Source organism: Pseudorca crassidens, chromosome 11 (genome assembly GCF_039906515.1).
Source record: "Pseudorca crassidens isolate mPseCra1 chromosome 11, mPseCra1.hap1, whole genome shotgun sequence".
Classification (NCBI taxonomy): Eukaryota; Metazoa; Chordata; class Mammalia; order Artiodactyla; family Delphinidae; genus Pseudorca; species Pseudorca crassidens.
Genome location: NC_090306.1, coordinates 56,038,006 through 56,055,028, shown reverse-complemented (window position 1 = coordinate 56,055,028; position 17,023 = coordinate 56,038,006).

Genomic DNA, 17,023 nt, shown 5'->3' with positions numbered 1-17,023 from the left:
GGGTTCGTGCCCCGGTCTGGGAGGATCCCACATGCCGCGGAGCGGCTGGGCCCGTGAGCCATGGCCGCTGAGCCTGCGCGTCCGGAGCCTGTGCTCCGCAACGGGAGAGGCCACAACAGAGAGGCCCGCGTACCACAAAAAAAAATAAAAAAATAAAGCTGTAGTCTTGTAACTTAGCTGCTGAAACTTGTCTCCTCTCTGCCATCTTCCTCTCGTTCCCACTCCCCCTTTCATTTCCAAATCAACAAACACTTCTCTAGTGAGAAAATGGTAAGGTAATTATTTCCAACAACTGCATATAGAATTGTTTGTTAGACCAAAGACTCAGAGTAGGAGTTCACCCCGGTGAGGGAAATGGTCTGTTTCCTTGTTGAATCCTTTTCATGTCTTGGTTTCAATAATCTTAAATGTTTAGCATATTTTTCTATTATGTTAACACATTGTGTACTGACTAGGCAGACTCAAAGCATCTTGAATGTGCTTTAAAATTTTTGCTGAAGTAACCTCACAAGACTCCCACATTCTTTAGTTCTGTCTGTATTGAGAATCAGCAGTTACTTTTAAGTTTTAATAAGTTTCACATGTTTTGTACTGAAACTGTGTTTGGTTAATTCCAACCTTTAATTAGTAGCCTCTGGATTGGTGTATACCAGACACGGGGATGTTATTAGTGTGAACTGAAAGCTATGTGTGTTACTCCATAACAGATCAAAACAAACCTTGTATGCTCTGACAGCATTAAACCCCACTGAGACCTGACCAGGATATGGTTTTCAGTTGTAAAAGAAAATTGTAATTCACAAGTCCTCGCCAGATGTCGTACCCCAATACCTCAACTTCATTACATCTACCCAGAGTAGGTGGTCATATGAGGTTCAGCCAAAGGGACTTAGTTTGGTATTTTAATCATGTAAAAATTAGATTTATTCAAAATATTTAAAGTGGGCATATTGGTGCATCTTGGGATTTTTTTGAGCTTTTTAATTTTTAAAAAACATTTAGAAAGTACATTCTTAGGGATGTAAATCATACTTTTTAATTTAGGAGGGCGTTTTGAAATCCTCATGTATAACAGAAGTTCTATCTTTTGACAATGTTAAATAAAGAAGAATATTTTCATCTACAAAATGTAAAAAGAGGCTAAGGTAAAATAATGGGAAATAACTCTTTTAAGGAGTAAACAAGTGAATTCTAAAATTTTCTTATCTCAAACCCAGGCTACACTGTGGATGTCACCAAGTGAAAAATTACAAAACAAACAAACAAACAAAAAAATAACTTTACTAGGTTGACGGAGAGAAAAAGAGCCAATCAGTATTTTTAAAAACGAGTTTGATTGGCAGTGACCTCTGAAGTGTTAAAAGGTATTTGATAAAGTTCAAATACTGATGCACATGGTGAACTCCCGGACTTCTAGGCAATTTGCACACTCTTCCCTGATCAGTGTATTATATGACTTTAGCAAAATACACATTTTGTAAGTTACATTTTTCATATCCTTTTTTAAACTGTTAGATTTGTGAATGTTTTCTTTGGTTAGACAGTTGGTCTTATTCTAATACTTATTTCAATATAACATCAATATAAGCTCACAGTAATATATAATGCAGATGGTAGAGCATTCTAGTAGCTTTCATCTTACAGGCAAATCATATTTTATCTGGCTATAATTATAAAAAGTTATTCTTGAGGGAATGTTGTAGTAAGACTTTTTTTTCAATGAGAGTTTACTGTAGTAAAGGTCACTGTTAAATTCCAATGATTTAAAATGTAAATTATTGTATTATTTTTTTCCCTATAAAGGGATAGCTACAGAAAGCAGCCCCAAGGTATTCTAGTTATATACATAATTTGACACTAGGTTCCCTATTGACTAATTTGAAAGATACCATTATGTTTCTTTGCTTTTGGAAGCCCCTGATCGCCCATCATTGACGAAAGAGCAACATTTTAAAATGTGGTAGAAGGAAGTTCTTTTAAAGAAACTCCCCTCTCTCTTTTTACACATCTTGAACTTGTGAGGAACCAAATAATCACATTTTTGAGAAAGAGTGTTTTCTTTCATCAACACCAGGAGCAAAAGATTTTCTTTCTTTCTTCCTTTCTTTCTCTCTTTCTTTCCTTCTTTCTTTCTTTTTTTTTTTTTTTTTTTTTTTTTTAAGCTGGCTTTTAGGATCTCCAGTGCTAATTTGTGTGTGTGAACTAAGCAATAAAACCACACAGGCAAACGTGAACTAGGCTCTGAGGTTGGAGAATAAATTTGAACCTTCTTTGGAATTTTTCCTTTTGACTTGTTTTCCTTTCCAGATACAAACCACAGAAGTGGAATTTGTTGCTCTTCATGCTGTGTATAAATTGTTGTTGGCACCGACTTTTTGAATGATATTATCCTCTAAGCATCCTTCAGAGGGCTAAATTTTTACTCTTTCCTCTCCATTTTAAATGTAAAAATTTCAACTTCAAGAGCTAACAAGATCCAAAGGTCTCCTGGTTCATTATCTGTTCAGAGTTTTCATTAACAATTCATTTTAGAAAAATTTCCCCTTTTTCAGATTAAAACAGGTAGATAATGAGTTACTCCTTTTTTGTTGATGTTGTTTTTTGCCTACAATGAAAAAGATTTAAAATCATTATCTATAATTTAAAGAAATCTCCAGTCTTCGAAAGGTTATTAAGTAGACTAAGAAAAGTACATCTTATAATCAGTAAAGTCTCAACGTTTCATGAGAACTGATAAATATTTGATCCTTTTGGACTTTATTATTAGTCTTGTTAACAGTTACAATTGCTACTAAGTTTTTGTAAAAAAATTAAAATTGACGTGTTTTAATTCAAATGATCATTTTAGCAGCATAAAGAGATATAGTAATATCTCCTTATTTGTTGAGTGTATGTGCATATATGTTTGTGTAGAGCAAACTTTCCATCACTTCTCTTTCTGCCTATTATGGCAGAGCAATTATAGCAGAGGGTTTGAAACCAGAAGAAGGCCTGCTTTCCAGTCTTCATTCTGCCTTTTGCTGGTTGGATGACTTTAGGAAAGTTCCTTAATTTCTTTGAGACTCAATGTACTCAGCTCTAAAAAAGAGGAATTAATAACACCTACCTCAAGGATTGTTGTTAGAGATGACAAATTCTAACATATGTAAAAACATTTTGTAAACTGTAAGGTGATATATAACCACGTTACCAACCAGGGATGAGTATCTGCTATAAGTAGCTCTCCAATTAGCATGTTTATTACCTAAGACAATGGGGAGATAGTGGTTAAGAGACAAGTCTTTGGAATTAGACATTCCTGCGTTCAAAACTTGGCTCTGTGTGTTGTTATCTCTAATAAACTTTGACAAATCTTCTTGATCCCTCAGACTCAGATTTCTCACCTATAAAAAAGGGGATAATAAACTTACCCCAAGGGGTTACCAAGAGGATTAAATTTGGTAATATTTCCATTGAACACTTAGTATAGTGCCTGGCACTTGTAATTGCTCAGTACGTAGTAATATAATTTTATGATTTTGTCTTTGCCCACGGTAGTCACTGTAAGTTCTCCTTGAGTAATTATAATCATTACTCTTAAAAAAAGTGACATGTCAAGGATTTGTAGCTGATAGTATCTATACAAATGAAATAACTCAGTAAACATTTGCTGAGTGAATATATATAACCTTAACCAATATGGAATTTTTAAAATGTACTTTGCATTATCTAGCAAATGCTTAGCCTTTTAAAAATATTTTTGTAAGACAGCTATCAATCAAGGCATAGCTACATAAGTTTCCAATGATTATTTCACCACAAAACTTCAAACAAAGATACTTATAACTGTTCTCTGTTCAAGGACTTTAGCCTAAGACAGGTCTTTAGTCACAACATAATTATCTTTATACAGTGCACTCCCTTGCTAATAACGTCAAACCCCTACACTTGCTATACGGACTTTTCCTAGTGCTCAAGAAATTCAGCAGAATTATAGTTGTACAACAATTTTGGAGACTAGCGAAAAACGTTTTTCACCAAAAAGAACATTTTGACAGTTTCATAATTTTTTCATAAAATAACACAAGTATCTTGATTTTCTGTGAAATAAACCAAAAACAGAAAGTCCACAGATTATTCTCCAATTTTATTGCACTCCTCAATTTGAACTTTTATCGGTCTAAGATGTAACAGTAGCTGACGGCATATAATAAGTGCTATGTTAGTGTTTATAAAATAAATCTTTACTACTATGAGGAGGGGTAATGGAAGGTTTGGCTACTTTTTTTGGATGGATTGATTTCTTATTTTATTGCATTGTGGTCCATGAAAATTATTTGTATAATATTATTGTTCCAGAATTTGTTGAGGCATCCTTTGGGGTCAAAATACTGAACCTCCTCTGTATGAAGGTTAGAGTTTTAGGTTAGGCTTGTTACTTGTCATAACCTTTTTAGTTGTATTAACCCATTGATTATTTTATTAGTCCAAAAGAAATGTGTTAATATCTCCTACTATAATTGGGTGTTTGTCAATTTCTCCCTGTAGTTCTATTGGTTTTTGAATAATACATTTTGAAGCTACGCTGATAGGATCTTCTAAATTCACTAACGGTGCCGGGGGGGGAAGAAATAACAGTAGCTGAAAGAGTGGAATCACACAACCAATTGTGGGCATAAAAGTCAACAAACAGTGAAAATAGCCAAATGGTAAACAACAGAGAAAGAGTTATTGAAAGCACGGCTAATACACATATTAAGCAACCAGGCTCTGGAATTTAGACTACAAATGGTTGTTTGAAGAAGCTCTTTTTGTGAGACTGACAAAAACGAGGATGCGACTTATTGCTGTTTATCTGGTCTTCCCACTGGTGTTGCTCAGGTCTTCTATCACATGCTTGAGAATTTAGGAGCAGACACTACCATTATTTGACAGAAAAAGAAGGGGAGACGGGAGAGCGGTTAGGAGTGTCTAGGAGACTGCAGGCTGGGGGCCGGGGGGAGAAGATGCTGGCAGCAGATGTTAGAGCTGATGCGGTCTGGTGTCTGACTCAGCTCTCCGTGCAAAGCCCCCTACAAACACTGCCCCACTTCTCAAACTTTTTCAGGAAGTTTTCTCTTGATCGGTAGACCCCCGGGAGACTCCCAAATCATGCCATTTCGGCTTTGAGCTTGCTTCGCCTTTTGCCTGGAAAAGTCCTCATCCTCCATTGGGGACCTTCTGTTCTTTCAGAGCCGCTCAAACATCACTTCCTCCATAAAGCCTCCCCTCCCCCGGGCACACCCACATGCACCCCACGTGGTAGTGTGGCTGATCTACAGGCACTGGTCGTATATTGTATATTGTCAACCAGATACCTCACTGTGCTATGATCAGTGGTTTACTCACCTCTCTCCCACTGTACTCTCAAGTCTGGCTCGTGTTGGATTCCTTTACGTTCAACCCACAGCATAGCGCCTGGCAGATAGAAGGCCCCAATGTAATCTAAAATAATGGAATATAAATGTAAATGAAGCCATTTTTATTTGCATTTTAGTTATATAATGGCTTTATAAGAGAGCTCAAGTACAGTGAATAACCCTGTAGGAAATTCTAAACCTGAACATTGATTGGGAGATTAAAAAATTAATTTTCAAATGTAAAGGAATGACTTAGAGTGGCATTATTAGGTGCTTCTTGAAAAAAAAAGTTTTCTCAGGATTCAAAAAGTTAAAGAAATATGGGGTTCAGCAAAATTAAAAATAACATATCTTTAAACTCCAGGTTTTACCAGAGCCTAGTTTATTGTGTTTTGTTTCCTTGCCTAAATTTTAAATTCCTTAGAGAGTATTTTTATTTCTCTTTTCCAACAAGTAGGCACTCTGCTTGATGTGTAGTTAATGCTCAGTAAATGCCTAGTTGACATTACACACACACACACACACACACACACACTCTTCACCACCACACACAAATACCCCACCTTTTGAAACCCAGTGGGAAGCCTGGCACTATTTTTGGTTAAGAAACGTATAAGAAGTTATCAGCTTTTAATTGAATTAACAAATATATAGTTAATTCATGAATAAGAGAATACGTGTCTTAGTCAGTGAATGATTGAGAGTCCCCCCCAAATTCCTGGCAGCCCAGTGACTCCAATTAAAGAAAAAAACTTAAAGGGTATTTTCCCAGTATGGAACTTAGGCTTGTTTTTATTCTGTATTTGTGAAATCCTATAGCTGCTACTGTAACCCAAAAGCTGGTGTGATGTGAATGTGCCTCTAGTTGCAGGAATGAGTTCAGCTGTGAGGACTTCTCCAGACAACCTGTTTTCTCTATCTGCCTGAGGAAGAGAGAGAAAGCAAATACAAGAATTTCTCCCTTGTAGGACTGACTTCCTCTGAGGCCCCAGAGAAGCCATTTGAATACTCTTCCTTAGTTCCTCCAGCTGTAAAATGGAACTGATAATGACTAATAATGTATTTCACAAGGTAAGTGTGAAGACTAAGTGGTCAGTGTTTCAAGGTGGTAGACTCTGAGTATTGAAATATTTCTATAATGTGAAACTCTGTTGGACCTATTTCTTTTTCATGGCTGAGCAGTATTGTTTTCTATTAGATTGGGTTTTCAAATCTCCTAAGTTCATTTAAATACTCAACTCAAGTGATATGTAAGCAAGGTGATTTATTTCTATGTTAAGAATTCCATTTTGTGGCAAAGACATTTCTAGAAACAATAACACTTAGCATCAAGACAAACAATGTGAATTCCTATCCCAGCTACATTGCAGTGTGGGCAGGTCCCCACATTTCTTTGCTCCTCTGTTTCCTTTTAGGTCCTAACTCAAAGTATCTGGTGCCTGACTACGGGAGTGTGAGAAGTAAAGAGGTAACATATGGTGAAATGCTTTAAGCTCTGTGGTAAGGATGCCAGAGAATATTATTCTACAGATGTGAAAACTGAGTCCCACAGAAACAAACAGGCTTGCCTTAAATCATGTGACAAGTGAGCATCAGGAACTGCACTCGGTGCCCTGGATTACAAGCGGTTATTTTGGCCTTATCGCTTCCTAAGGAATCAAGTTCCTACAGGGGTAGAGTTTTCTCTTGGAGGAACTGCCCTTCCCGCTTTGATAGAAGTCGGCTTTCTTTCAGCTGTTGAGCTAGCTTTTGCCTTGCTCTAGAAATGGAGCTGTCTCTCTTCGCCTGCAGGACAGAAGAGTAGGCTGCTAGAGCTTCTTGCCAAGGAAAACAGCCTGGTTACAGTGTCCAGCTGAAGACTTATTACTGGCTGCCGAGAACCCCATTATGTAGAAATCAAATAAAGTCTTTAGAGGAGGCCAGGAAGGCAAAGAAATGCTGTTAAATCTTGAGACCTTTATGATGCAGAATAAGGGGAAAATATAGGGTGTAAATTGAGTTGTAATTCCAACCAAGTCAATGCAGTCAGTTGTGATGGCCAAACAACAGATACATAAAGGCTTAAGGACCCCAAATGTTACAGACTCTGGCTGCTACCCAAACACCCTTGCAGCTGAAACAAAAGAGTCTTGTATTCTTGCAGAGACAAAGCCTTAAAGACAAAGAAGCAGACCCTCTTGACTAAAAGGGTTTGCAATGGATATATTGTTAGTAATCTTAAACCTGCTAGGCAGAGACTGGGCAGGCTTGGAAGCAAGCAGGTTTTGTAGAATGACGGGTTTTGTGTAATGCCTCACATCTTCGTGGTACCCAGTGACCTCGTTATTATGCCTGTGAGTACTGGTTGATGTAGCACAATAGTATATGGACACAGGACTCCCTGGATGGGGAGTTTCTTTTCTAGAAACTGGCATGATTTCTTCAACTCCTTCCTGCTGGTCCCACCTCTTTGGATCTGGGCTAAAAGGAGGAGGAAAGAAAAGCAAAAAATAATAGCTGGCATTTTTGATTGCTTATTATACTCCAGGCCTGTGGTGAGCATACAGTATCTCATCTGACTAACACAATATATCTGTGAAGTTTATGGTCTACATTTTTTAAGAAGAGAAAACAGGGGCTTAGATAGGTGAGACAGTGCAGGTGTTAAGAGCTTGTGGTCCCCTACTTCTGAGCTGCCTGACATTGGGCAAGTGACTTAATTACTGTCTCATCTATAAAGTGGTGTGAAAATAGTACTTACTACCATTATGATGATTAACTAAATTAATAGACACAAAACATTGAGAAGAGTACCCAGCACATAGTAGGTACTATGTAAACGTTACTTTTTTTTTTTCGGCCACGCCATGCAGTTTGCAGGATCTTAGTTCCGAAACCAGGAATCAAACCTGGGCCCCAGCAGTGAAAACGGCGGAGTCCTAACCACTGGGCCACCAGGGAATAGCCTTATTTTTATTACTGCCCAAGGTTTTAAGCACAACTATGAACAGCTGTGATAGCAGAACAGCGCCTAGAACTCAGGTCTCTCTGAAGCCTGAAGTGGCTTTTCCCTTAACCATCTCACTCTATTGCCTATAGAAGAAGAGAGGACGTAGCCAGGAAAGGCAGAAGCAATGCTCTGGAGCAGTTTCTAGCTGTTTAGCAATAGTGAAGCATCAGAAAGACAATTCCTTCCACACTCCACCCTCAGCCACTCTCACCACCACCAACTGTATTTATTTTATTTTTATTATTTCCAATTGCTCCCACTGACGGCCAAAAATAAGAGTAGCACAACATATTTACTTTTGTGCTGTCTCAATTTTGTCTCTATTCAGTGTTTTAAAGGCACAGGCATTTAGATGTTGAAAGGGGACTGTCTAACGTGATTTCCTTCACACAACCCTTTGGACTTGGCTTCAGTTTGGATGAAACACACAGGAAAGCTCTCATCATCGGCTTGGACACATACTGCTTTCCTCACAGCCCTGCATGTTGTCTGCACAGGGAAAGGAGAATGTATTGTGTCCTCTTATGCCTGCAGCTGCCAGCCGTGCTCTGGTGGCAGCAAGGTCCTAGGCTCTCTGCAGGTCATAGTTAGATTTCAAGTAGGATTTGAAGAGCCTGAATCTGTAACAGAGTAAATTGTAAAACTCAAGCTAGCAGTTTAGAGGAATAAAGCAGTTATTAGGCTTTTAATTTTAATAATGATGTTAAGTTTTTAAAAACTTAGGACCAAAACAAAGTACTCACATGGCTGTATTCAGGGGGTTTGCAAGTTTTAACCCGGGAAATCTGAATTGATTTGGTCCTGCTGGCAGGCTTTTCTGATGTCCAGTAGTGGGTGGGAAGCAGCGCCATGGAAGTCCCCCCTGTTAAAATGGTGCAGGCAGGTAGGGCGCTGCCTAGCAGCGTGGGGACATCTTCTCTGGGGCCTGCAGCATCACAGCGTTCTCCTGCAAGTGGCCACTGCTTTGCCTCAGACTCCATAGGTTAGAGACCCAGAGAAGACCTCCCACTTGTTGGGTGGGAAACCAGGACTTAAAGGTTTGAGTTACTGAAGGGATTGATGCGTCAGTGGAGTCCAGGAACTTGGCCTTTGCCAGTGAGCACAGAGAGCACTAGAAGAAGCTACAGCACAGTCTCTGGAGGTGTTTAAACCCCATTTCCCCATCTGCCACCCCCCCACCCCCTGCATAAAGCAAATGTTCTCTGGCACGTACCCAGGGGCTGTGTTATATTTCCACTTCAGAAGGAACTAGGCTATCTCCAGTGGCCACGGGGAGACCATGTCAGAGTATTTCAGCAGCTCTCTCTCGGGGGCGGGCTTCCCTCTGTCCTTGGATGGGTCTGTTCATCAGCAAATGAACAGCATGTGCTATTCAACATCTGGAAACACTGAGTCCACACTCCTGCCCATTGGGGAAATCCTTCTACACTCCTGACACTGAATATGCCCTGGGACAGGGCAGGCACTACTTTCAGGGTTTGATGGAAGAAATCATCTTTACACTGGGTCAGAGGCTTCTTAAACAGAAAATGATAGAAATGTAAGATTGACCAGCTAATATCCTGGACTAATATCTGACTTGTCATTATGGTGGCGCTGGCTTCCCTTTCTGATGGTTTTGTTAGCTCCTCCATATGGAGCTGGTGTCTGTGTGGAATGACTATGTGAATTTTCCTATTTTGTAATAAGCTTGATCAAAGAGTTTTGTTTGTTTGAGGGAAGTTGAAACTAATACCTAAATTAAACAAGAGTGTCATCTATGCATTTTTCTTATGCTTAGTGTCTTCACTGCCAATCTTGCTGGGGAGGGGGGAAAGCTATGATTGGTGGGTACTCGGAATGCAGCTCCTTCCCCTATTTTTTCTTCTAGACGTATGAAAAGTCACTTTACGTGAAAAGTGGGTAAGCTCGGAGAAGCCTGTTCCCTGCTGGGTGATCAAGACTTGTCTCAGGTAAAATTGCTTTCTAGAAAACATTTTGCTTCATATTAAAGACCTACATATGGACACACACTTGTGCTCATTGGCTTCCTACCTTCCTAGATCTTTTAAGCACTCATCTCTGAGGTAGATGTTGGTGATTCCCATACTGAAAGAAAATGTTTTAAAATTGTTTTTCTTATCAATGGGTGATACATCATTCGCCCATTTAGCCATGAACACAATGCTGCTAGTCAAAGTTCTTCTTTGTTCCAGGTTTTCTATGTTAACGTGGTCTGCGTAGTAAAATCCTTGCCAGTGAAGGGAGAGCCAGATTTGTGGCATGGCCCATAACACACATACGTTACTGAGACCACACACAGATCTAAAAGATAAAGGCACGCATTGCTTTTGAGCAGTGACCCGTGTGCCAGAAATGAGGTTTCACCTAAAGAGACCAGAAGAATGTAAGAGTTTGGGTTCAGGGTATCAAGAGTTTCCTTTTCTGTTCTAGTCTTTTTTTTAAAAGGACAGTAGGACAACATTTTTTAACCCTTTCGATTGTCCTAGTCTCGCTATTTACAGCTGAAAAAGAAATAAAGAACACCTCCCTCCCACCAGTAACCTTTGCGAGGAGAGGAGTAACCTGATGCAGGGCTAAGATCTGTGACTCTGGAGCCAGACTACTTGGCCTCATTTCTGAGTGATCCACTGTTTAACTATGGGCCTCAGTTTCCTGTGAAACAGGAATAATCACTGTACCTACCTCATGAGATTGTTGTGAGAATTAACCAAGATAATACAAGTAGAGTGCTCAGCGTGGTACCTAAACCCGAGGAAGGTTTCAACTGTTTGCTGTGAGTCCAGTAAAAATCTTGCCTTGATGCCATCAATATGCTCCAAAAATTAAATCGCATAAAATATGGGGTCAGTTTACTCCAACGTTAATAAATAATATACTTTCAGTCAATCTGTGCTGTTTCAAAAATCACCAAGAAGACTAGATACTACAACTATCACTGTACTGTGAAGGTCCATGCAAAGGTCACCTCTTGAATGCATCCTCTTCCAGAAAATTAAAGCTTTACTCATCTGCCCACCTCCCAGCCCCTTATAGGGTTGGGGTGTAGTATAGGTATAATGTGTCCAGACTGGTGTAACAGTTAACAGGGGAGGAGAAACATTATGGGAGGCGTTACTTGTTATTACGGTGGATATTTCGGACCTGCTTTTAACCTTTCTAATAGGTGGCTTTAGACCTGGATGCACATTAGAATCACCCAAAGAGCTTTAAAGACATTGGGCCAAGCAAAATGTAGTCACTTGGGCTTCCCTGGTGGCGCAGTGGTTGAGAGTCTGCCTGCCGATGCAGGGGACACGGGTCCGTGCCCCGATCCGGGAAGATCCCACATGCCGCGGAACGGCTGGGCCCGTGAGCCATGTCTGCTGAGCCTGCGCGTCCGGAGCCTGTGCTCCGCAACGGGAGAGGCCACAGCAGTGAGAGGCCCACGTACCGCAAAAAAAAAAAAAAAAAAAATGTAGTCACCCGGACTTGGGTTCAGATTCTGTCTCCACTATCTTTAGATATATAACATTTGACAGGCTATTAACCTCTTTTTTTTCTCATCTGTGAGATGGGGCTGTCATAAGGGTTAAAGATAATGTGTTTAAAACTCTGAGCATGAATCTTGGCATGTGGTAGTTTATCAATAAATACAATTAGTTAATAACCTGTTTTCTCTAAAGAGCTCAGCCTGAAGTGTCCTCCACCTCCACTAAGCTAAATTATAGAAACTTTGCCGTGAAAATGGTTAAGAACTGGTTAAGAGGGCCTCTTATTTTACAAATGAGACAACGAAAACACAAAAAATTGCTCCAGGTTACACAGCTAATAATACGCTAGAACTTGAACCCAGGTCTCCTAAATCTTTGTTCATGGTTTTCCTTCCTGTTCCACAGTTTTCAATCACATATCTCTGAGGCCCCACATTCTGGCCCTAGACCCCAGTTTCAGCTTCACGTTTCGACAGTCCCTTCCTGCATTTGGCTTTATGGTGCATCAGCACCAAATTGTTACTTCCTGAAACGTGTGCTTGTTGTTTCTCACCTGTTTTCCTTGGCTTATGCGATCATTCTTGCCTGAAATGCTCTCCTTGTCTTTATTTTCTACCAACTGCACTAGCTCCTGCTTCTGCTGTTGATTAGCTACTACAGCAATTGCCATACCACCGTAAACATTTAGGAATCAGACAAAATGTCAGCTATTGGACACCCAGACTTTATTCTTGTCAATGAGAAAGCAAATAAGGTGAGCTCTATAATTGCCAGAGCTTAGGGCTTGGAGAAAGTTTCCAAGCCACTTCTCAGGGTGGGGGAACGAAAGCAGAGCCCAGTGATCTCACTGAGTTGAGGAGGCAGACATCAAAATCTGGGAAGACCAAGGAGGCAAGAATTTGCAAGTCATACCGCCAGAAAGGAGGGCACTAAATGCAAAGGCGACTCTGGAGAGCTGCAAAGCTTACTCAAAGTGTTTGGCTGAATATTATCTGCACATGCATGTGAAGAAACTACCAAGACTAGGGAAAGAATGCACTGAGCTGAACCATACCCGGAGCTCACACAGAATTGGGAAGAGTTTCTGTCTCCCTAGCTCATGTGAAGAAACTTCAACATCCACAGGGCCTTGGGTGGAATTCTCAGAAGTGTCAAGCCTTAGAAGTGGGGTTACATTAGTCCTAGAATAAAAGCTGCTGTGGGCCCACCATAAAAAGCTTGAAAGCTAGTCTCTCATGGATCAAACTGAGCTGCTATAAAATCCAATATTCTTTAAAGGAAGACAATAAAATCCAGCATCTAACAAAATAAAATTCACAAAGATAAAGGAATTAGTAGATAAGGACCTTGAGAATACTGTACAAAGCTTATTCTTATGCTGAAGGATGTAAAAAAGAAAACATAACATGATAAAAGGAGAAAGATATCAAAATGACCCAAATGTAACCTGTAGAGATGAAAATATTTGAAATTAAAAAGACTGGTTAGGATTAGCAGCATATTATATGATACAGAAGAAAAGATCACCAAACCTGAAGACATAGTAACAGAAACTATCCAAAAAGAAGCACAGTTTAAAAAGAGACCGAAAACAGAACCAAAAACAAGTACACACACAACAGAGCCTCAGTGAGCTCTGGGACCATATCAAGCCATGCAATATATGTGTGATTGGAGTCCTAGAAATGTGGTGTTGGGGAAACAGAACGACTATTTGAAGAAGTAATGGCTAGGGGCTTCCCTGGTGGTGCAGTGGTTGAGAGTCCGCCTGCCGATGCAGGGGACGTGGGTTCGTGCCCCGGTCCGGGAAGATCCCACATGCCACGGAGCTGCTGGGCCCGTGAGCCGTGGCCGCTGAGCCTGCGCGTCCGGAGCCTGTGCTCTGCAATGGGAGAGGCCACAGCAGTGAGAGGCCCGCGCATGGCAAAAAAAAAAAAAAAAAAGAAGTAATGGCTAAAAATTATCCAAATTTTATGAAAAATATAAACCCACTGATCCAAGAACCTCAACAAACTCAAAACAGAAGGAACATAAAGAAAGCCACACCCAGGCACATCGTAATTAAATTTCTGAAACCAATGCCAAAAAGAAAATCTAAATAGCAACTAGCAGGTAAAAAAGATACCTGCTATAGAGGAACAAAAATAATAATCACAGCAGACTTCTCATCATAAGCCACGCAGGCCTAAAGGCAATAGACTGTTATCTTTTAAGTGCTGAAAGAAAAAATTCCCAACCTAGAATTCTATACCCATGGAAGATGTCTTTTAAAAATAAAGGCAAAATAAAAACCTTTTCAGGGCAATAAAAGGTAAGAGACTTTCACTGTAAGAAATGTATTTTTTTTTAAATAAATTTATTTATTTTATTTATTCATTTTTGGCTGCGTTGGGTCCTCGTTGTTGTGCGTGGGCTTTCTCTAGTTGCAGAGAGCAGGGGTTACTCTTCATTGCGGTGCGCTGGCTTCTCATTGCAGTGGCTTCTCTAGTTGCAGAGCATGGGCTCTAGGCACGCAGGCTTCAGCAGTTGTGGCACGTGGGCTCAATAGTTGTGGCTCACGGGCTCTAGAGCGCAGGCTCAGTAGTAGTGGCACACGGACTTAGTTGCTCCACAGCATGTGGGATCTTTCTGGACCAGGGCTCGAACCCATGTCCCCTGCGTTGGCAGGCAGATTCTTAACCACTGAGCCACCAGGGAAGCCCAAGAAATGCCAAAATAAGTCCTTTCAGCAGAAGGAAAATAATATCAGATGGGAATTTGGATCTATAGAAAGAGGTAAAGAGCAACCCAAATGATAAATATGTGGGTAGATATAAAAAAAACATGTTTTTTTCCTCATTTTCATCTCTTTCACACCTATCCATCCTTCTGGGGAGAAACCCTATACTTCTTTAGCAACTCTCCTTAGGTCAAACTCAACACCCTAGATGAGCCAGATTGATTAGGTAAATGAGGGAAGCCTGTGAATGATGACAGGAAATAGTGGGGACAGTGATAAACTCAAGAACGTATGCCTCATCTAAAGGGAACATCTGTTACTCAGCTTTGGCTCATTTTTGTTGGGAGGAAATTGAGCACAACTCTTCCTTTATTTTAATGTAGTCAACTAATCAAACTCAACCCAAACTGAAAAGCCCTGTCTCTCCATATTATACTCATGGGCTATATTTAGCCTTTGGACCACCAGGATACAACTAGTATGTTAGCTATTCTTCACGTGTACTCTCAGAGTACTCGGTGGGTATCTCTGTTACACTTACTAAAATGTATTATAATGTTTTGTTGATATATATATATGTCTTCCCAACTAGATTAGAACTGTTCGTGGGAAAGAGCCATGTCTTATTTGTTTTATATTCCAAGTGATTAGCACACAGCCTGGTACAGGAAGCACTTCAGAAATGCTTATTAAAGTGGAGATCATTTCGATGTATTTTTTTCACAGATAAGCTCATACTGTCTGCATCTCAGAGAACTGAGGAAAGTTTAGGAGTTAAGCACTTGACTAAAAGTTTGGTGCAGTACTCTGGGAATGCATCAAAATAATTTGGTTTACTTTCTTCCATTCAGTTGATAATTCTATGCTGCCCTTATTGTGGAAATGTTCTGTGACAAGCACAAATACGAGGATTAAAGCAATCTGGCATTTTGGTAGCTGCAGTCTTACTTCAGTGCCTTTATTTTTGGACTAAAAAACAGAAACCACAAAGCTTGTCCCTCACCTTCTCCAGGAAACACCTCTCCTAAAGTAATTTCACAGAGGTGCATTTGTTACTGGGCTGGTTTCTATCTAAGCATGAATGGAGGTATGGGTGGGAATCTCTCATTTTATTCCACCCCAGGTTTTCTTTTTAGCCCACCTCCTCTACCCACCCACCCAGCCTCCCTACACATACACATTTCACCTCATCCTGCACACCTTGGTCTCACCATTAAAATACCAAATTGACAATGAGCGTCATTTTTTGGAAGTTGTCCCAACACTCAGAGCAGTAAAAATAAAATATTAATAGTAGTCAACGCATTGAGTCCTTATTATGTGCCAAGTAGATGATATCATGTCGTTTAATGCTCACAATAATCTCTGTTTCACAGATAAGAAGGCTGAAGCCCAAGGTTTCACAGCTCATATGTTCTGATATTGGATTTTGTGTCCTCACTTGCTCCTCAAAGCATCATCACCTTCATGTCTGTTAGAAAGGTAGCATCTTGGGTCTCACTCAAGACCCACTGAGTCAGAATCTGCATTTTAGTATGATCCCAGGTGACTCGTATGTACGGTAAAGTTTGAGAAACACTGATCTACACGGCACCGCTTCCTGCTGGGTACACACTTCCTGATAGGGTCCATGATCTCTGTGGCTGAAAGCTCCAACATACTTCTTGGTGTGCCCAACTTTCTCTTCAGGAGTGATTTGAGCAGCAAGATTGTTGCTTGTAGAATCCCATTGTGTTGATATGAATACTCACCCCAAGAACTCTCCTTTCCTCCCATCCATCATCATGTTTCATTTTCCACTTTTGGACTTAGCTCAAAGATGTGAACAGGGAGGGCCAGGAGGCTTGCAGAGAAGTGGGTGGGCCACTGGGCTTGCTTGTGGCACTGATGCCCTAAACAGTGTATGGCCCCAACTTCTGAGTGACTCTGGAGGGCCACCTAACTAATAATTTCTCCCAGTGGCTGCTTCTGTCCCTGTGCAGGTCATAGGGAAGTGCTATGCATGGGAGGGCAGGGGAACCCTCACAGGAAACACCCCTCAAACAAGAAACTTGGCAGAACTAGAGGTATAGAAGCGGTTATGGGTACAAAGGTACATGGATGCTGATAACTTTATTAAAGCTTATTTTTACATCAGTACCACTCACAAGCAAAAGTCTAACCATTACATACACATGTTATTGGGTCCAAAACAGTGTGGAACTGACTTATTGTAAAAGTGGGCTCTCAAAATACTATGTGAATCAAAGTTGTTGGGTGGTCAATGAAAAATGGTTTTTCCAGTTAAGGTGTTTCATACACATTTGCTTTGATATGGCACTGGTGACAAAGAATGCTTTTTATGACATTCTTCTAAGCCATTATGATGTTAATAAATAAATAATTAATTTTCTTCTTTTCAAGAGCTAGGGTGTCTCCAACTTTTTTTTTTTTCCTCTTTTTTTTTCCCCCCAAGCTTTTTGTT